General features: G+C 37.5%; 1 protein-coding gene across 5 annotated transcripts in view; it reads right to left on the bottom strand.

Annotated features, from left to right (window-relative positions):
* Nucleotides 1-21796, bottom strand: part of LOC149579962 (uncharacterized) — a 188524-nt gene that overhangs the window by 80397 nt on the left and 86331 nt on the right. For 4 of the 5 annotated variants that reach the window (XR_016352935.1, XR_016352932.1, XR_016352936.1 and 1 more), the window contains exon 13: nucleotides 11887-11952. The gene's annotated coding sequence lies outside the window, so the exon portion shown is untranslated. Of the gene's footprint in view, nucleotides 1-11696; nucleotides 11953-21796 lie in introns of those variants that run through there. The other variant, XR_016352934.1, reaches the window with a different exon arrangement.

Raw genomic sequence — 21796 nt, 5'->3', positions numbered from 1 at the left:
TGTTTGTTCTTTTGAGGTTGGCGGGGATCAAGATGAACACCCTTCCTCCTTTTCCAGAATTCCTTAGATATGTCTGCTCATCTCCTCCCTTCTCGTTGGGAGTTGAATGGAAATGTTAGGATGGACATTGACAAGCAGTATATATATATGGCTTGGGTCGAACCCTTGGGGGGATACAACCGAGGATGGCCTTCTATGCAAAGCAGTTTCTTGACTTACAGGATGGGGTTATTGTGTGGCCTTCTTACCTTTCCCAACGTTGGGCACACACACTCTTTATCTCCTTAAGGTCTTTCAAGGTGCACTCTCACCAGTTTTGCATTCAAATCAATCATCAAATTAACAAGGAGGATTGGATTTGTTAGCTTTCTGAAATGGGGGAGCCCAAGACAGAGACGCACTATATCTTTTGTTGCCCCATTACTATGAGATCAGAAGGAGGTTCTACTACCTTTTTAAATGGTGTAGATCTCTCTCCTCCTTCGAGTATATTGATTGGCGTTGTTTGGCCCTTTACCTTCAAGAATATGGCTTTAGGACCACACTCCCCAAATTCAATCTCCTTCAAGCCAAACTGCAAATCAACTCATTACCTCCTTCTAGATGGTCTCTTTGGCTCGCGCTTGGTCTCCCACCCCTCGGTGCAGCAAATCTATGAGACCTCGCAAGAGTTACTTGCTACAACAACTCTCCATTTCCAAGGGTTCTTAGCCTTGGTTGCATCCTACAATCTTGGACTTCTTCTCTCCTGTGAGGTATGCCTAACTGGTGGTTAAAGGTTGCCTTTGGTTCTCTTTTGTTTGTTGTTGGTTTTGCTTTTCCTCAGACACCGTTTGGTGTTTCCGTTGTTGGTTGGCTTTTCTTATTTTGTTTTTGGCAGTCTCTTGGACCCTCTTATCATATTTATCTCCTTCCTTGACAAGGATCAGCCCTATGAAGCTAGTTTAATTTATCCAATTTCCCAAGGGTGGTGCTAATCAAGGAATGGCTCAGCCATATAAAAAATTATAGAAGTGGTGCCTCAGTGGGGTCAGACCCACAAACTAATTATTTGATTTAATGTAAATGCCACCTTGATAGGGGTCTGTAATAAAGGTATTATTATTTATTTATTTATCTTCCTCTCTAGAAATCCCTTAACCTCGTTTCAACCTAGGTCGGCTTTCATTACTTGGGAAATCACTATTATCATTTATGAGGGCTGCAACTCTGTTTTGGGGACATGACATTTTGATGCAGGATTGACAATGAACTTGGATAGTCCTACATCAAACACCCCAAGTAAGAAGAAATGTCTAATAAACTCGCAAACATTTGAAAATCATACGCTTCCCTTTCATCAGTCTTTCTTCTCTATGTTCTTCTTCACTCTGCTCTGAATTCTTCTGTCTCTTCTTTCATTTCTCCCCCTTTTCTCCCTCTCATAAAACTCAACTCACTATAATATGGAAACCACCAGGGTTCATCTTCCCTCTCTACTTCTTCAACTTCAACATCTGCATACAAATCAATACTAGCAAATAAATGGAAGTTCAAATTTATGGTTTCCTCTTTCCTTGCATTTTTAGTTGCCAGTCAACCTTGCTAAACTTCAACTTGTAGCACCTTACTGGTGTAGATAACCTCCTCTTCTCTCATCCACACAAAAATCAGTCTCAATATCCGTACTAAGAAAATTTGAAAATTTCACGATGACCTCAGAAATTTCCTTTTTGCATATTTGTGAAACATTTCTAATCTTTTCATAAAATCCTTTTACAGCCAAACCATTTGCATGTGAATAAACATTATCATAAATTTTGCAAAAATCAAATTCTACCTCATCATTCTCTGCTGCAACTTTATTGTTCTTTACCTTTGCAAATTCACCATTATCTTCTATTGAAAAAACTATGCATAACATTTTTTTCCACATTCAAGACTCTAATATTATCCTTAACATCAAAATCACTTCTATATATCTCAAAAAAATGATCTATTCGCTGTGTAATATCTTGTTTCTTGTCTGAAGTTTATTTGTACAACTTTTTATATTGTCAATTTCTTCCTCTATTTCTATTACAACTTCGATTGTCAGTCCCTTCATGCCATCAAATTGACATGCATAGCACCTTATAGCTGCAGTTAAACTCTTCTTTCCTACATTCTACTGTCATTTCATCCACATAAAAATTAGTATCAAAATTAATATTGACAAAATTTGTAAATTTGGCAATTACCTCAGAAAATTTCCTCTTTCCATACAGCTGAAACATCTCTTCCAATCACTTCATATAATCACATTACAGCCAAATCATTTGCATGAGAATAAATATTATCAAAAAGCTTGCAAAAATCAGATTTTACCTCATCATTCTCTGCTAAAACTCTATTGTTCTTCACCAAGACCTTTCTACTAGACCAGCTAGGCATCTCAGATATCACTCTACGATAGTGTTGGGTGGGACTAGATGGTACCCTTTTTCTACGATTCCTCTCACTTTCTGACAAGTTACGGGCTCTTAGATCGAAGAGGAAGATATTCCCTCTTCCCTCAAAGATCTTTTTGGATGAGGACCTTACTAGAGCACAGGCTGCTGAGTTGAGACATTCTAGGGGATTGGTGGCGAAGACGAGACAAGTCGGGAAATGCGCAGTGATTCAAAACCTCAGAGCTATTATTCAAGATTACCCTCCTAACATATGGGAACAGAGACTGGCTCCACTAGCCAAATGACGGTCTCACCAGTAGTTGCATGGAAAAGAAGCCTCCTCTAGTTCTCTTCATATCAACTGCTGGAATGGTAATGGCACTCTTTGATCATTACCTGGTCTATTTTCCAATGCGGTTGGTTCTACGGATATTTTGGTTGTTGGGGAGACTCATGAGAGTCCAATCTATTAAAAATGTTAGCATTTAGTATATTGAAACATCTGCTGTTTAATCTTAGTAGTTAACATTATATATATATATATATATATATATATATATATATATATATATATATATATATATATGTTAATGCATGTAGCATCGGTCTGACATTACTATGATCAGTATATACATATGTATATATGTACAACAATATGATGCACACATTGTTATACATATATGCATACGTACGTGTTGTTTGTAATCATTCACAGTTTGAAACCGATGACACATATATTTTCAGAGATCACTAAGGCATGATCGAAACTACTTTTGATTCCTTTGATATTTAGATCATGATCAATCTATCCTTTATATTGGGCCGCAGATTTAATCATTGATAATATCTTTAATTACTTTGGTTAAGTCAGTAACAAATCATGAGGATTAGTTACCTCCAAATGGATGTGAGAATGAATGTCCATGTCTCCATTCAGAGACATGGCCATTCATCCCCACACCCCTTTCACTTGATATATATCCAATCTGCCCGAAGTAAACAAGGCATCAAAATCTATTAATGCAAGCACTTCAAAGGATCGAAGAAAATTCTAAGTTCAATAATATTGTTTTATCTTTGTTATTCATTGGCATTAGTGATCATACCTGCAACACCACTATGCATCAATCTGCCAATAAATTAAAATCTGGTAAGAAACTTTACATGGTATCAGAGCCTTGTTAAAGAGAGATCTCATTAAGTTTAAGAGATCAAATTTCACATTAAATTGCATTGTATCTTTTCTCTTCAAGATGACAAACACATTAAGATTTCAACACCACCTTGCAAGTGCTAATAACTTCGAATCCTGGAAACTTTGTATAATGGTGTTATTAAAAGAAAACAAATTGGAATCTTTTATAAGAGAAGATAAGGAAGAACCTTAAGATGATCCAAAGAAAACATTATGGATCCAGAATAATGAGAAGGCCACGAAGATAATGGTGGATGGTGTTAGAGATCACAATGTGCCTCTTATAGCAAAACATTCAACAACATATGGCATGTTTCAAGCTCTTGAAAATGCATTCATAACAAATAACACTAGCTGAATACTTGCTCTTAAAAGACAAATGAATAATATCATCATGAATAAAGGGGAAACTATAAATGCCTTCTTCATGAGAATCACAAATTTGAGAGATCAATTATTTGCAGTCAATTATGAGATTGACAACCAAGAATTATCCCTAACAGCGTTAGGAGGACTTCCAAATTCTTGGAAATCTTTTGTTCAAGGTATAAGTGCTAGATCTAAAATCCCAAAACTAGATCGACTAAGATCTGATTGTCTTCAAGAAGAATCGAGATTAATGATTAAGGGAAAACACAAAACCTTAGATGAAGATGTTCAAGTTCTTATCACAAACTCTCATAAGAAGGGAAAGAAGAACAACAACAGGAGGAAAAGAAACTTTCATGGAAAAGGACAGTCTAAATAGAAGAAAGACTTGTCCAAAGTTCAATGTTTCAGATGTGATCTATATGGACATTATGCAATAAATTGTCCCGATCGATCTAAACCTCAAGCATCATTTGCCAAATCTGAAAAATCAAATGAAGGACATGAATCTGAGAAATATGTCTTCTATTCAACATTGTCCAATGAAATTTCAACCAAAACTAACACTTGGATAGATGACAACGGATCTTCAAGAACATCACTAGATATTAGGATAACCTAGAAAGCATGAAAATAGAAACGGATGAAGAAGTTACAACTGGTGAAGATTCTGCACATTCCGTAAAAGGAATCAGGATCTGCATCATCAAATTGAAATTTGGAAATTCTATTGAGCTTTTTGGAGTTCTTTATGTACCAAGTATTAAAAGGAATTTAATATCAATATCTACAGTGGAAGATGATGGTTATAGAATTGCATTTGTGGAAGGTAAGGTACTAGCTTGGCCTAAGAATTAAACCTTAAAGAAGGCTCTAACAATAGGAGTACGACAAAGACTCTTATATGAGCTATGCACTAAGACAAACTTTGCACTTATGCATGAGACTTCAGTTTCAAATGAAATATGGCATAGAAGATTAGGTCATATCAACTTTGGTGCCCTAACATCCATGGAGAAGTTAGTAACTGGAATGCCCAAATTAAGCCTTATTCACAATGAATCCTACAAAGGTTGTGTCTAAGGGAAAAATATTAAAAAGTCATTCCCTCATAGTTTGAGCAAAACTAAAGATGTGTTGGAACTAGTGCACTTTGATCTATGTGGACCCGTGTCTTTACCATCTATAGGAGGGTTCCTATACTATGTGATATATGTTGATGATTTTTCAAGAAAGACATGGATATACTTCCTTAAGTGCAAAGAATCTGAAGAGATTCTTTCTAAGTTTAAAGAACTCAAAAAAATCACTAAAAACTCCTTAGGAAAGAAAATTAAAGCTCTGAGGACAGATAATGGGAAAGAGTACACTTCTAAAATATTTAAAGAATTTTGCAAACTTGTTGGGATTAAGAGGGAGTTCAGAGTCCCCTACAATCCTCAACAAAATGAGGTTGCTAAAAGGAAAAACAGAGCTATTGTAGAAGTTGCTAGGGCTATGATTTTTTATCAAAACTTGAGTATGTCATTCTAGGTTGAAGCATCTAATACAATAGTCTATATTCAGAATAGATGTCCTCACTCATACTTGGACAATAAGACCCCTGAAGAAGCATTTTCAGGAAAGAAACCTGACATTAGTCCCTTAAGGATATTTGGATGTCCTGTGTATGTCCATGTATCTAAGGAGAAAAGGATAAAGTTATAACCTTCTCAAAGAAAAGGAATTCTTATTGGTTTTAGTGAAATAGTAAAAAGATACAGAGTCTACATACCTAGACAGAAACAAATAGAACTAAGCAGAGATGTCATTTTTGAAGAAAACATTGCCTTCAGAAGAGCCAAAACTTCTAATGAACTAGATACAATTGATGTATCCCAAGAAGAGGCTCTTGCTCCTAAGATTCAGAGGGAGTACCCTGAAGAGACTTCAAATGAAAGCAAGATCCTTCTTGATCATTCTAAAAGGCCACTTTGGGCAAGGAAAATTATACAGGAAGGAGATGGATTTGTAGCACCTTCAGGGACTTTTCAAGAAAGCAAGAGACCTAGAAAATTGACATACAACGCTTTCATGTGTGAGAGTCCAAACCCTGAACCTTCAAGTACTTCAAAAGCACTTAAACATCAAGCTTGGAAAGATGCAATGGTGGAAGAGTATCAATCGATACTAAAAAATGATGTTTGAGATGTAATTTCTAGACCTAAGGGAAAGTTTGTTGTGTCTTCAAAATAGCTCTTCAAAGTTAAGTATGTTGCATATGGCAGCATTGAAAAACATAAAGCTCGTTTTGCGGCTAGAGGGTTTTCTCAAAAGGAAGGAATCGACTTTGAAGAGACTTTTGCACCAATTGCCAAGTATACCTCAGTTAGAGTTGTAATAGCCATTGCAGCAGCCAAAGGTTGGAAAATCCATCAAATGGATGTAAAAACTGCTTTTCTTAATGGAAAAATTGAGGAAGAAATATACTTGGAACAACCAGAAGGATTTGTGACTCATGATGCTGCTTCTTATGGATGTAAATTGATGAGGGCTCTATATGGACTCAGATAGGCTTCCCGAGCCTGGTATGAAAGGATTGACAAATACCTTTTACCTCTTGGATTCACCAAGAATGTGGCTGGTCCAAATCTCTACTTTAAAGTAACTAAAGGTGATATGTTAATTCTAATTCTTTATGTTGATGACCTTCTGATTACAGGGGTAGAACATCGCATTAATTAGTGTAAGAAAGATTTGGCTTTTGAATTTGAAATAAAGCACTTAGGAATTCTTCATTACTTTCTTGGTTTGGAAGTACGTCAAAAGTCTAGGATTATCTTTCTACATCAATAGAAGTACTATTAATATTTTGAAAAGTTTTGGAATGTGGGACTATCGACCTATGTCTACACCTATGGAAACCAACTTACACAAGCTAAAGGAAGCAAGTGTTGAATCCAGGCTAGTTGACCCCACTTTATACAGACAGATAATTGAGTCCCTAATGTATCTTGTAAATACTCGACCTAATATCTATTATGATGTGAATGCATTAAGTCAGTTCATGTGTGAACCTCATGAGATTCATCTGGTTGCTTTGAAGCATATATTAAGGTATCTCCAAGGTACTATTGGGTATGAACTTAAATATGAGAATACCAACTTGGAGTTACATGGATATACTAATTTTGATTGGGCAAAAAGTGTAAAAGACCGGAAAAGCACATCAGGATGCTGTTTTAGCTTAGGATCGGCTATGATTTCTTGGATTTGCAGAAAGCAAGCTTCAGTTGCTCAGAGTTCTACTGAGGCAAAGTATATTACAGCAGCAATGGGAGCTAGAAAAGCAGTGTGGCTTCGAAAATTGCTTTCTTTTGTGAGCCTATGAAACCTACCACTATTCACTGTGATAACCAAAGTTGTATCAAGTTATCTGTGAATCCGGTATTTCATGACAGATCCAAGCATATAGAAATTCCTTACCACTGTAAGAGACATGGTGAAAAAAAGAGCTATTCAGTTAGAATAGATTAATACAGGTGATCAAACAGCTGATATTCTCACCAAGACTCTTCCTAAAGTGAAGGTTGATCATTTCAGAAAGAAACTTGGCTTGGTTGAAATATAAGTTTATGAGATTGAGTCTCAACTTTGTAAATTTGTATTATTTTAATAAAGATGTTTAAAGTGTAAACTCTTTTGTCGTATGTGTGAGTCTATGACTCATGGGCCTACCCTATGTTCATTATTTAAAGGTGGCAATCTTTTATAATGAAATGTTGATCTTAATAAGATAAGGTGACGACTTTATAATTATTAGATTACTATCATGATGAATATCGTGTGACTTGATATTCATGGAAAAATCATGATAGTTAAAAGAGCATGTTGATGAATATGATGTGACTTGATATATGTTGAAGATCAATATATTCAAACTCATGGTGGATATTATGTGACTTAATATCTATGGATATACCATGATCTTTTATGGTGGATATCATGTGACTTGATATCTATGTACACACCATAACTGGAAAGAATATCGTGAGATTTGATTTTCTTAAATATATCTTGAGGATATTACTTTTCAAATAAGGAGAACTTATATATATGCACTTTGTCTTCCCTAGCTAAGAGGGAGTGTTAATGCATGTAGATTCGGTCTGACATTATTATGATCAGCATATACGTATGTATATATGTAATATAGTATGATGCACACACTATTATACATATATGTATACGTACGTGTTGTTTGCAATCATTCACAGTTTGAAACCGATGACACATATTTTCAGAGATCATTAAGGCATGATCGTAACTACTTTTGATTCCTTTGATATTTAGATCATGATTGATCTATCCTTTATATCAGGCTACATATTTTATCATTGATAATACCTTTAATTACTTTCGTTAAGTCAGTAATAAATCGTGAAGATTAGTTACCTCTGAATGGATGTGAGAATGAATGTCCATGTCTCCATTCAGAGACATGGCCATTCATCCCCACACCCCTTCCACTTGATATATATCCAATCTGCCCGAAGTGAACAAGGCATCGAAATCTATTAATGCAAGCACTTCAAAGGATCGAAGGAAATTTTGAGTTCAATAATATTGTTTTATCTCTGTTATTACTACACTAACTTCTACAAATACTAGAAGCAATTCAGTCCATTAGCATTAGTGATCATACCTGCTACACCACTGTGCATTAGTCTACAAATAAATTAAAATCTAGTAAGAAACTTTACAATATACACAAATCTGTCATTAGATTTACACTATAGAATACTAGTTTCGAGAGTCTTGATTCGTCACCCTAACACATGATAAAAGGCATCGATCGTTCTTATTGAAGATTACGTTTGAGATGATTTACTTCTCCACCAGTAAGCAATCGGGTGTCATCTTGCTAATATCGATTGATAATATCGGGAGTCTCCATTGAGTGTCCTTCACACCGCTTGGTTATTGGTTTTAAGACTTTTCTCATCATCACCGATTAGCAATTGAGTGAGTTACGCTTAATTATATGATAAATTATGAACAAGTACAATTTTATATATATATTTTTTTATGTTGAGGCATGACCACAGGATCATGACCGTACATGGTTATGTTTCTATATATATATATATATATATATATATATACTTGTCTCAATTTATATCAGAATACTACTTCAATGAATATATTGAATGTATATTTAAGTACACATAAGAAGAAAGCAAGCAATCACATAAACAACTCAAAGATCTCCAAAATTAAAATATTAAGACTGAAAATATAGTTGCTTAGTCTCCACCAATAAAGATCTATTAAACTTTACATGGTATCAGAGCCAAATTGGTAGAGAGACTCTCAAATTTAAATCTTAAATCAAAAGTGACAATATGTCAAATAATGTCAAAGTAGATGATAGACTTCAAGGAACCAAAAAAAAAATTCTTGGAAAATTCGGATTACTACAATTCTTGAAGAATTAGAACTAGAATCTTTTACTAAATCAAATATTTCTATATTTGAAAATGAGGTAGAAAAAGCCACTTGGAAAAGACAAAATAATAAAGCCAGAAAAATCATTGTGGATTTAGTAAAAGATCATATTCTTCCATCCATCTCAAATCTAAAAAAGGTATTTGAAGTATTCAAGACAATTAGGATACATTTGTAATCAACAACTCAAGTAGATTGATTACATTAAAAAATCAACTAATGAATACTAAAATGAATAAAGGTGAAACAATGTCATCCTACTTTGGAAAGATTTCTGAAATTAAAAATCATCTATCTTCTATTGGAAGCAAAGTAGAAGACCAAGAACTATCAATAATAGCACAGAGGATTGCCCTTATCTTGGGAAGCATTCATCCAAGTCGTCAACAGACCTTCAATACCAATTTTTGATCAACTAAAGAATGATTGCACATAAGAAGAATCAAGACTAATCTCTAGAGGGACCATCTCAAATCAAGAGGGAGAAAATCAAGCTCTCTTCTCAATCTCTAACAACAAAGGAAAAAAAAGGAAATTCAAAGGAAAGAAATATGACAAAAGAAAAGAGCATAATAATTACAAAAGAAATGACTTATCCAAAGTTAAATGTTATAAGTGTGAAAAATTCGGACATACTTTTAGAAATTGACCAGAAAGGGAAAAAATCTTAGCTTCCTTAGCCGAAACACAGAAAGACGAAAATCTATTATTCTACTCGGCCTTATCAAGTGAGATGAATTCAAATGAAAATATGTGGATAATAGATAGAGGTGCTTCCCGACATATTACAGGATTCAGAGATAAGTTCGAAACTTTTGGAAATTATCTCACTAAAGGAGTCACCATTGGAGACAACTCCACCTATCCAGTTAAAAGAATTGGGACCTCCTCTATACAACTAAGACTTGGAGTCACACTAAAATTAAAAGATGTTCTCTTTGTACCAGGCATAAAAAGAAATCTAATATCAATTTCTAGACTAGTTGATGAAGGGTTTCAAGTCACCTTCAATGAAGACAAAGTTTTATACTGGCCTAAAAACTCAAATCTAAAATATGTTAACACCATAGGGACTAGAGATGGGACCCTATATAAACTATGCAACATTCAAAAGAAAACTCTTAACCACGAAGTGACAAATTCTAATGTAGTATGGCATAGAAGACTCGGACATATTGGATTTAGTTCACTTCCAAATGTAGAGAAAATCACCACTAGAACACCTAGCCTAAATTAAAAACATATAGGCACCTGTAAAGGATGTGTTCTAGGAAGGAACATTAAAAGACCTTTTCCTCCTAGTGAAGACAAGTCTAAACCAGCTCTGGAACTAGTTCACTCTGACTTATGTGGGCCTATGCCAACACTCTCTCTAGGAGGTTACTCTTACTACATAATATTCATTGATGATTACTCTAGGAAAACTTGGATTTATTTTCTAGAAGCCAAAGAATCAAATAAGGTTTTGTCAAAATTTAAAGAACTCAAAGAAATGTGAAAAATCAAACGTCAAAAAGAATTAAAACCCTAAGATCTAACAATGGGGGAGAATATACTTCTAAAAATTTCAAAGTTTTTTGTACCTCTATTGGGATTAAGAGGGAGTATACAATTCCTTATAATCCTCAATAGAATGGGGTAGCAGAAGGAAAAATAAAACCATTGTTGAAGCAGCAAAGGCCATGCTTCATGATCAAAACCTACACTTCTCATTTTGGGCAGAAGCCACCAATACTGTTGTATAAATTCAAAATGTCGTCGATAAAAACTGTAGTTGATAGGGTGTTGTCGTCAGTAAAGATTTTGTAGCCAACAAGTAGATTAAGATTGTTTTGTAGCCGACGGACCCCTTCAAGAAGGTTCGGCAAAAAGTATTTATACCCCATCTGGGTACATTGTAAATCATCTTATCCTATCTTATCTTATCGGATCTTATCTTATGCTGGGGATGTCTGTTGGCATATGCGAATAAGGAGTACTATTATTGTTGTTCATGTTCATTATCTGTGTGCATCTCTTAATTAATCTATGCAGTAAACATTTGGTGCTGTTGCCCCTGTTACCAATTTAACATGCCTCTTAAATTGTAATGTTTTACGCTAAACTAAATATGTTCTATCTACCGACTAAGTGTGTTTAGCTGCTGAGAATATACAGTATAGAATGAAAAGAATGCATTAAGCAAAGTACAGGAATCATAAAGAAGAGAATTGATCACTTTTTCAGGATACAAGTACCAAAAATAATACTTTTTATTCAAGTATTCAAAAATATTTTACAAAGTGTTCATGTTTACACAGTACTTGAATATAATGCATTCAGATATTACTAGTGCTCTCAACTCCTAACATAAATATCTGAATTAAACACATTGTACAAACAGAAAAGTACTGAAAAGGAGATAAAAGGAAAGGCATCCATTGCCTGAATGGAAAGGTTGTTGTGCTGAACGCTGAAGGGCTGATCCCACATCTCCATCTGGGAGTGAACCTGCAAAAAATGAATAAAGAAATGGGTCAATTCATATGAACTGAGCAATGGAGAACTTTCCTATCATCTATACTCTACTGTTTATACAGCATGGTTATCCAAATAACTATGCTAAAAGGCAAGAAGGCAAGAACAATCTGAAGAAGATAAAACATGTTTTACTAACGAGTTTGTTCCATGTGCAGATACAGGTATGAAGACTTGAGGCTATAGAAGGATCATGCGTAAGTTACATGCATGAAGCCTTTTGGCTGAGTTTGTTCGAGCGAAGACCAAAGATTTGAGGAGATCATTGAAGGGACACGCATACACTGCAAGCGTGGAACCTTTTGGTTGAATCATGTAGCGGCAAAGGCAAAGGACGAGAGGAGATTGTTGAGGGGGCATACATAAGTTTCAGGTATGGGACCTTCCGGTCAAATCATGGAGGATGTGTAAAGTTTCAAGTCTGAAGCTAAAGGAACTTCAAGTATTTTTGCAAATATATTTCAGCATATAAAAGTAAGACAGATGCAAGGATCCATGATTGTTCTTATTCATGTGCTTCATGTTCATCAAATGATGCTCTAATCTATGAAAGAACGAAATAGTATGCTGGAATGTGTATCAGCAACAATAGTAATTGAAAAAGATTTTTAGTTGCAGCATAACAGGAACCTTATCAGCCATTACAACTTTCAAGACATACGTGGTGATAAAGTGAAACAAATGCTACATGCTGGAATGTGTATCAGCATACAAAGGCTAAAACATGATGAACAGGATAGCAAGAAAATGGCTATGGGTCAAATATCAGGATCATAGATAGAATGCTGAACATAAAGGAGAAACTCTTTTATTTTTACTATTTCTATAACCATCCACGACAGGAAAACAGTGACATCTCAGCTAACCAACAGCTAGTCATATTTATATCAAGAAGGAAGAAAGACAAAGGTAACGGCTACTATTACCAAATGAATATTACAGTCAGCAAATAAACAATGTGATGGAGAATATATAGTTAAAACCATTAGCAAGGATGAATACGTAACATGGAGTGTGCCATTCAGATTCAGCAAATGGATAAGTTCAGAATTTCTCTTAACTGATAAACATTCAGCACTCATAACATTCAGCATCTTTGTTTCCTATATTTATGAAAAGAGGTTATATGATCTTACATATCTTACATACAAATCATGGAAGGCATCTATCAACAAAGAAGTTCTGTTTGTCATTTATTACAGTATTAAGAAGAAAATAAGACCCTTGTTCAAAAGAAATAAAACCCAGTATTTGTCATCAGATTCAGCAGTAGTTTATGGTTATACATCAGATGAAGAAAGACAACAGCAGTATGATTTCTATTACCAGTTTCATATACAGATTTAATGGCATTATTTTATGGGTTATCAAATGCATAAACAAATTATGGGAAGTTTGTTACATACTCACAGCCAGCGCTTGAATAAGAAACCCTTTGCAAATATTGAGGAAGTAGTGCCCAGATTTATGAATCAAAGCTAGAAGCTCAAGAAAAGCTTAACCCATGCTGCTCATAGCCTTGGAAGAGCCGAATCGAGCCCATTGAAAGGAAAGGATAGCATCTAAAGCTCGGATCTGAGCTCACAACAATATAACGAAGCCATTCGCGCATATATAGCGCTCAGCAAATGAGTCCAAGGTAAAGCTCATATAGATGTAAGAAACCCGCAGCCATAGCTCACAAGAATGGAGCCTTTTTACATTAAAAAAAAACAAGAAAAAATCGTGTTCAACATCAAGAATGAAGCCACGAAGGGAAGAAGGCTCATACTCTTCATCAAGAAAGACGTCGTCATTTGAAGGAACAGCAAAAACGACCCAGCAGAAGGAAGAAAATTGCAGCAAGAAAACCCCATAGCTGCGGCTAGGGTTTCTGAAAACCTTCATCTCTTCCTTGATGCGTGAGAGCAAACAAAGACAAAAATGCCTTTTACCATGCCTTAATGTATTTCATATTTTTGTTGCCCTTTGCAAAATTAGAATTGCATTTCAAGTCCATGCTTTTAAGAATGCATGAGTCTCACTAATATTAAGTTCCATGCGCATAATGTTTAAATTCTTAAAAATGTGTGTGTGTGTGTGTGTGTGTGCGCGTGCATGGGATTTAATATGAATGATATAAAATATAAAAGGAAATATTGATGTGTGTGTGTGTGCATGTGATTTAATATGAATGTTATAAAATATAAAGGAAATATTGATCTTATGTATATTAAATGATTTATATACCTTGAAATCATTTAATATATATAAAATTAATATATAAAACTTATATTCCTCCCTTTTTCATAGATTTAGTATACTAATGTGTTATAAATAAAAAATAATATGAAACACGTTAATATATTAAATATAAGAAAAAAAAAATTATAATTGTAAAATTAATAAATCAAATGGCTATCATTATAAGGCCTTTAATTTTATTAATTACATAAAAGGGGATTAAGTTGAGTTTGCATTTTTTGCCTAAATGCAAGGAGAGAAAATGGGAAAGTTATTTTTGGAAAAAGGGGGACATTCAGTTAACAAGGTGTACTCATTAAGGCCAAGTTTTAGTTCCAGTTCCACATGCAGATTTGTGAGTTATTTGATGATATTTTTAGCAATTCATGGAGCAGTGATGATCAGTTATGCATGCAATCTAGATTGAGGGCTTATTTTATGCATATATTGTTTAATTACGAGCAGTTTCACATGCTATTTTTGTGGGTTACTTAATGCATCCGAGTTTGATCTTTTTGTGCATGATTTTGGAGAGCTGGAGGCAGTTTTGAGTTATCCATCAGTTGGGCAGGTGGTTGAGTGCAGTTTTCAGAGGCTCCTTCATTGTTTTCATCATTTTTTGGTGATTTTTCTGAGGCATGATTTTGGAATCCGAGTTAGGGTTATTTCTCTATATATTGTACTTTCACCTCATTATGAGGGACCTTTCGGATTCAGATTTTTGGCACATTGCAGATTTTGAGTTGATTGTAAGGGCATTTGTAGCAGAGATTATTTTTCCAACATTGATTATAGAGATTCAGCGGCTCCTCCTCATAGATTCTTGTGCAATTTTGTGAATTTCTTACTTTAATGTTGTGTTCGCCTTCATTTTAGTTACGTTCCTAGTTGCATACTTGAATCGTGATACATGTGATTGCAGGTCTATGTTTGTGATTATTGTTTTCTTGCAGAAAATTGGTGAAAATTAGGTATCCCTTTCAAAGCAGGAGATCCCAGTCCTTACATAGAAACACTTTTGTGATTACGTGTTTGTCTGAGTATTGTGAATCAATTGTCTTTCATAGTTCGTGCTGAAGTGGTCAAAGTTACATTCAAAACCATTGGTGTATCACCTCATTTGGATTAGTTTTTCATTATTCGTTCGTTCATTTCTTACCCTTATCTCGAGTACAATTTAGGATTAGGTGATCACAATTTAGGAACTGGCCTAGCTTCCGGAGATTCTTCTCTCGTTTTAGGACAACCCACCACCCAAGAGAGTTTCCATTGTTTCAGCAGGATAGCTAGATTTTACATCTTGCTATAGGTGCAATCCTGATTGACAACAGCCCCATGAACCTGGAAGGTGGGAGGAATGAAGATTAATGCCAAATCAGCTTAACAAGGATCGAAATAAGGTCAAGGGAAAAGATGGAATCCGTATTGCGCAAGAAAATTTAATTCTAGCACAGCAAGCCGAACGCAGAAGGAGGTTTCAGAAGATTGCCGATGGATAGAAGCACGGAAGAATTGTTGCAGGAGACTCGACAGCGGGTGGAGTTGGTGGAAGAAGCAAGGAAGGAGTTTTTGAATTTGTATTCGCCAAGGGAAGAGAATCCAGACGGAAGATAATCGACTCGCACAGCTCGGAGTGCCAAGGGAGCAAGAGCGTGGAGTGAACTCTTCGTCCGAGATACACTTCCAAAAGGGACAACTTCAGAAGATCCTTTTTCACCAAGGTTCGCAACTATTGAGACTGCTAGTGTGGGGGAGCAGACCGCCGGTGTCGGAGAGAAAACCGTCGGTGTGAGAGAACAATCTGCCAGTGTGGGAGTGCAGTCCGCCGATGTGGGAGTGCAGACCGCCGGTGTGGGAGAACAGTCCGCCAGTGTGGGAGAACAATCCGCTGGTGTGGGAGTACAGACCACCGGTGTGGGGGAATAGTCCGCCGGTCTAGGATTGCAAATCGTCAGTGTGGGAGTGCAAAGCCACATTGTGGGAGTGAACAGCGCCAGTGTTGCAGGACCGAACAACACCCGTGTACAAAATCCAGTAGTGATGGCAGGTGCAAAAGAAAAGTTGCCAAAATTTGATGGTGATGGTACGGCCGATCCGATCCGACACTGTAAAACATGTGAAACGATTTGGAGAGCAAATGGCATAATGGATACAAACGAATGGGTCCAATAGTTTCTGGCAACCCTATGGGGTGTTGCAATCGACTGGTTTGCCTATGCAGATCCCCATAACCTAACCACTTGGGATGACCTTAAGGAGTTTACGGCAGAATTTCAACTACTCCGCAACGACAACGAAATTGTAGCAGAAATATACAATACAAGACAAGGAAAAAATGAAATAGTCCGAGTCTATGCGAGGAAGTTGAAGGATTTGATCAACAAAATGGAGAATAAGCTAGCTGATGGATTACAGAAGAGGTGGTTCATTGAAGGCCTACAAACCGAAATTGCGAAAGAAAATGAAGATCGTGCCACCATCATCATACACTAAAGCGTACAACCGAGCACTGAACTTGGAGAGTGAGCAAAAGACGAAAAAGAAGAAAAAGAAAAGTAGCTCCTCTGAGTCAGACGATGATGCGTCCTCGGAAGAAGAAAGTAGCGATGAGGAAAACAATAGCAAAAAGGTCCGAGCCCTCCAGAAGGACATGATCCAGATGATGAAGGAATTCAAGAACATGCAAAAAGAAACAAAGGGAAGCGAATTATGGTGCACGGAATGTAACGCCGAAGGTCACACAAAGGGCTCCTGTCCAAAAAACCAGTTCTGCGATATTTGTCAGATCATGGGACATTCCACAAAGGAATGTCCCTTCAACATGAAAACCAGAGGACCTCAACAGGTGTTTCTAGCACAGGCAACTTCCACGTCAAGAGGGAACGGAAATGCAAACATTGATGGTGCCACTTCGGGTGGGTACAGGAATAATAGCAGAGGGCAAAACAACAATAACAATAACAATAGCAACCGAAGTCGAATCCAGTATGATGCAAACGGACGACCAATTGTTCAATGCCAAGCATGTAATTTGTGGGGTCATTTTGCGCGGGATTGTACAACGGCAAATACACTGAAACTATTATGCAAATGGTGCGGACCCGACGACCATGATGATGCCAAGTGTTCAAAATCTGGAGTAAACTTGATCATTGTCAAGACGGATGAAGAAGAGGTTTTGGCAATTACGCGGAGGCAAGCAAAAGAGTACCCAGAGCCAGTAGAAGAAAAGAGGAAATTTGGGGAAGTGCAGGCGGAGATTGAAAGGGCATCACAGGCAAAAACATCCCAGTTGAAGGACACCACCGACACTTCGGCAAGGAATGTCGCAGAACAAAACATCGTGCGACAGATTTTACAAACGAAGGTACCGATTAAGATAAATGATTTGCTTCTTACGATGCCTCAGCTCCAATCTGCTCTTACAAATATTGTGCCAGTTCCTAAGGTACCGAGAGAACCAGGAAGAGGGAAGGAAATTGCTGCAGGCGGAGAAGATCCAATGTTGCTAGCCCTCACATCCGGACTGCATCCGGCGATCGTCGAGATGGGGATCCTCGGACATGTTCTCACAGACACAATAGTCGACGGAGGGTCCAGCGTAAATGTCTTATCGGAGGAGACCTGGAAAAAGCCAGGGCAGCCAACGTTGTGGCCCCCTACATTTCAGTTGCTCACAGCAAATCAGCACCACATTAAACCTATGGGCGTTCTGATGGCACAGCCGGTAACAATTGGCACACAGTCGTTCCTACTGGACTATCATGATCCCATTGAAGAGAAAAGGATACGACGCCATCCTTGGCCGCGGATGGCTTATTCAAACCAGAGTCAGACATGACTGGAACAAGAACACCTTGTCACTAGAAAGTAAAGGCCGGCGATTTGTCATTGATTTGCACACTCCGATGGTGGGAGAAGAAGCTTTGTCATCAGCTTTTGAAGAGGAAAATGAAGGGAGGCAGCGTATGGAACCGAATCAGGAGGGAGTCCTGCGGTTGGAAGGGGGATCAACAGATGACGATTTGGATTCGGTCAATGGTCTCTACCACTAGCAAATAGAGGACTACGAACTTTTCCAGAGCTGCAACGTACTAACAATTGAGGAAGGTCCGAGGGAAGATAAATTTCCAAGAGAATTCACCGAGATAGAGGGGGATGCCCCGTCGGATGTCACACCTGCCCATACATTTAGTGAGGGGGAAACAATCAAGTATAATGAAGCCACACTACAAACCATAAATTTGGGAGACGAGGTCGATGAGTCAACTTCGAAAAAAGTGGAACTGCCACAGAATGAATCAAAGGAGATCGAGGTTACTGTGAAAACAGTGACAAAGCAAGAGCTCTCGGAGAAAATGAAGATCAATGAAATGGTGGAGAAAAAAATTGAGAATGAAGAAACCGAGGGCAAGCATAAAAGAGTAAGAAAAGAAAGCGAGCGAACAAAGTAAAAGGAGAAGTGAAGAAAATCAGAGAGGAAGATGGAGAAGGGAAGAAAATACCACCGAAAGTAAAGAAGAAAACCACAGTGAAAGGACATATGAAGAAAATCACAGAGGATGAGGGAGAAGTAAAGAAAATCACACAGGGAGAAGGACAGCCGAAGACAACGAAGGTTGATGGAAAAGTAGAGAAGAAACCAGAGGATGATCGAAGAGTGAGCGGAGTCTACCTGGACAGGGATCCCGCAGACTGTTCCAGGGACACCTTTTTCACGGACTGTGTCTCCGCAAGAAGTCTTTTGTTCCCCGTGGCCTGCCTTTATCTCCCACGGACTTTTGTTGTGCGGATGGCTTTCTATTTTCAGCGGATTGCATCTTGGTGTTCGCGAGCTCATCTTGTTCATTGGTGACTTCATTTTTTTAACCATGGCATAGTGCGGCTTTTTCCTGTCTTCCACGAATTCTTCTACAAGGTGCATTGTGATTGCAAGTTGTCTTCATTCTTCCTCGATGGCATATTCTTCCACCCCTGGTGGTGTTCGTTCTTCCGCAATTTCCTTTATTTCTTGCACACTTACTTCTCTATCTGCGGATGGCTCCTTAGTTCATCAGGTGGCGTTGTTATGTATCTTTTGACTCCCTCATCGTCGTGGAATGGCGAAGTGTGGAGGGAAAATTGAGTTGTATTTTTTTATTTGAAAAAAAAAATGGTAAAAACAAAAAAAAAAAAAAAAAGGAAAAAAAAGAAAAAAAAATTGGGACAGAAGCCTGCCCGCAGACTCACCCCACGGGCAAAGTGTCCCACGAACACCTATCCGCAGGCAATGTTGCTGTGAGCCGCAGACAGATTCCCTTGTGCTACTCAGCCCCGTGGATGCCCTTATTTCCGTGGACTATTTAGGTCCCACGGTGGTTTGTCACACTCCGCGGACTTCATCAAATTTTGCGTGCCTTTTTTTTCTCTCGCGCATGTTCTTTATTATCCCGCACGTCTTCTCTAATTTTTCCACGGACTTACCTTACCTTCACCGGAATTTTTTTTTTTTTTTTTTGGTTCACTTGCAGATGTTGTTCAAACACTTTGATTTATCAGAAGGTGTTAGTGCAGTCATTAGAGCCTCATCCGCCAATCACAGCTATGATTTCCACAGGCTTTTTCTCTGCTCTGGGCGCCTTTGCTAGTTCTCCCTAAGCTTTTCCGCGCGTGGTGTATCGTCTTCCACAAGGTGCCTTGCTCGTCTTTAGCGGGCGTCACCTTCTTGCCAAAGATTACCTTCACGTGGAGTATATACCATTCCGCCCAATGCCTTAACCACGCGGGGGAGGTAGAAAACCCAACATCTAAACATATGGGGTTTGTTTTTAACCAGGAAGAGCGCGAATCGAGAGCAGCCAAATGGAAGAATGACCCTAATTTCAGTTGAGCCGAGTTTTCAACCTTGCAGAGACAAATCATTTAGATTTGCATTGATGCAGGCAATGGATAATTTTTCTTAACGTAGGAATTACTTTATTCACTAGAGTAGTTAACACCATATTAGCCTCGGAGGATTCTGGTTTGGAGTTGGCATTAACGGCATTCACAGTTCGTGTGCCTTACAACCCGTGAGCAGCATGTAACTGGGTTGCGTATGTACCAGGAGGAAGGATTCGTACTTTTCAGGAAGCAGGAGATTCTTAATATTAAAAAAAAAAAAAAAAAACAAAAGATTGAAGCAGTTTGGAATGAGTAATGCACAATGCCAAAGGGAAGGGGAAATATCAGCAATTGCTAGAAAGAGTGTGGGATTAGAAGAAATTGCAGAAACAGTGTGTTTCATGCAGTGTTGTGTGGGTTTTGCAGTGTTAATTTGGTCTTGACGGCGAGGGGCGCTGCCCCCTAGACCCCCAGTCGTTGCAGTTAATCAATCATGGGAAGTATGACCAGTTCATGGGACTTGGAGCTGCTGCAAGCATGGAGTGTCTATGTACCAGAGACACTTGCAGTGGGTGTTAGACGTGAGGCTATCTTGGTGGATGCATAGAGAGCTTGGGAGGAGTTGATCATCCAATTGAACGCAGTTCAGTGACGCTTGACTCAAGGTACCCAATAGTTGGAAGCAGAGAAAGCGGCACGGGTGGCTATCAAGGTCAGCTTGATTAAGGAGACAATATTGTGTTCATAAAGGCTACAGATGCAACACATTTTGGAGACCAGTTAGTGTATTATGTTTTGTTAATTTGTCCTGGATATATTGTAATTGTATTTTGTAATTGTCGTCCGGAGACGACTTTTTCTTTTAGGGGGGATGATGTCGTCGGTAAAAACTGTAGCCGACAGGGTGTTGTCGTCAGTAAAGATTTTGTAGCCGACAAGTAGATTAGGATTGTTTTGTAGCCGACGAACCCCTTCGGGAAGGTTCGGTGGAAAGTATTTATAACCTGTTTGGGTACATTGTAAATCATCTTATCCTATCTTATCTTATCGCATCTTATCTTATGCTAGGGATGTAATCTATTGGCATATGCAAATAAGGAGTACTATTATTGCTGTTCATGTTCATTATCTATGTGCATCTCTTAATTAATCTATGCGGTAAACACAAAACAGATGCCCACACTCAATACTAGAAAACACAACACCTAAAGAAGTCTTCAAGAAACTAAACTTGACTTAAGTCATCTTAGAATTTTTTGCTGCCCTGTTTATATTCACATAACTAAAGAAAAACCAACTAAGTTAGAACCATTTGTCAAGAAAGGGATATTTGTTGGGTACAGTGAAAACTCTGAAGGGTATAGAGTCTATGTACCTAGACAAAAGTCAATTGAAATAAGCAAAGATGTCATATTCGAGGAAAATACTGCGTTAAAACTATCAACAAATACAGAAGATGAGCCCATTACAAACTTAGATGAAAATCTACAAACTGAAATTTAGAGGGAGAACATATTAGAAAAGAATGAATTATTACCAAATACAGAAGATAGAAACATCCTCAACATCAAGAAAAGACCATTATGGGCAAGAAAAATGATTGAAGAAAATAATGTCGAGCTCGATGAAATTTCTAGGGAAAGTAAGAAAACCATAAACAAATCTTGTTATACTGTGTTAGTAACTGAGCTTACTAAATCTGAACCATCAACTATTGAAGAAGCCCTAACTT

Source organism: Cupressus sempervirens, chromosome 1 (genome assembly GCF_028749045.1).
Source record: "Cupressus sempervirens isolate cs-2001-9-10 chromosome 1, ASM2874904v1, whole genome shotgun sequence".
Classification (NCBI taxonomy): Eukaryota; Viridiplantae; Streptophyta; class Pinopsida; order Cupressales; family Cupressaceae; genus Cupressus; species Cupressus sempervirens.
This window is presented reverse-complemented; position numbering and strand designations above follow the sequence as displayed.